General features: G+C 51.0%; 1 protein-coding gene across 1 annotated transcript in view; it reads right to left on the bottom strand.

Moving 5' to 3' along the window:
* Positions 1 to 657, bottom strand: part of wdr46 (WD repeat domain 46) — a gene marked incomplete at its 5' end in the record, with an annotated part of 10,245 nt that overhangs the window by 4,532 nt on the left and 5,056 nt on the right. The window lies entirely within an intron of this gene.

Below are 657 nucleotides of genomic sequence, written 5' to 3'. Positions count from 1 at the left end.
CTGGCAAATGGGACTGGATTAATTTAGGGTATCTGGTCAGCATGGGTGATTTGGGCCGAAGGGTCTATTTCCATGCTGTATAGCTCTGTGACTAAGGAAGAACAGCAGGCCATTCGGCCCTTTCAGCCTGCTTTCCTATTTAATAAGATCACGCCTTTAATCTCAAACTCGCACAACCCCCGAAAACGTTCCATTCCCTCGGTCATCCAGAATCCATCTCCCCCAGCATCAAAATATTTCCAGATCCTGCACCCATTGCTGTTTGAGGAAGGGAATTACAGAGACTCTCAGCCCTGTGAGAGAGTAATAAAAAGTTTCCTCATCCTGCTTTTAAATGGATGCCCCTTGTTTTCAAACCATGGCTCCATCTCCCCTAGTTTCAGATCCTCCCCCAAGAGGAAATATTCTTTCCCCATTAACCTGCTCCAGTCCCCCCCGGGGATCCTTATGCATCAGTTCAGTCCCCTCTGTCCGTCGGAGGATACAGGCTGAACCTCTCCACACTGGGTTCGGAGCTGTGCCACAGTGGGACCTCTCTGGGTTATTGGAGATCTCTTCAAATTCCTGAAGCTGCTGCCTGTGTCTGTGCAGAGAGAGAGAGAGAGCGCAAGAGAGCGCGAGAGAGAGGGCGAGAGCGCGAGAGAGAGGGCGAGAGCG

Source organism: Rhincodon typus, unplaced genomic scaffold (assembly GCF_021869965.1).
Source record: "Rhincodon typus isolate 14 unplaced genomic scaffold, sRhiTyp1.1 hic_rhity00005540, whole genome shotgun sequence".
Lineage (NCBI taxonomy): Eukaryota > Metazoa > Chordata > Chondrichthyes > Orectolobiformes > Rhincodontidae > Rhincodon > Rhincodon typus.
The sequence above is the reverse complement of the archived record's forward strand: the minus strand, read 5'-3'. Positions and strand labels throughout refer to the sequence as shown.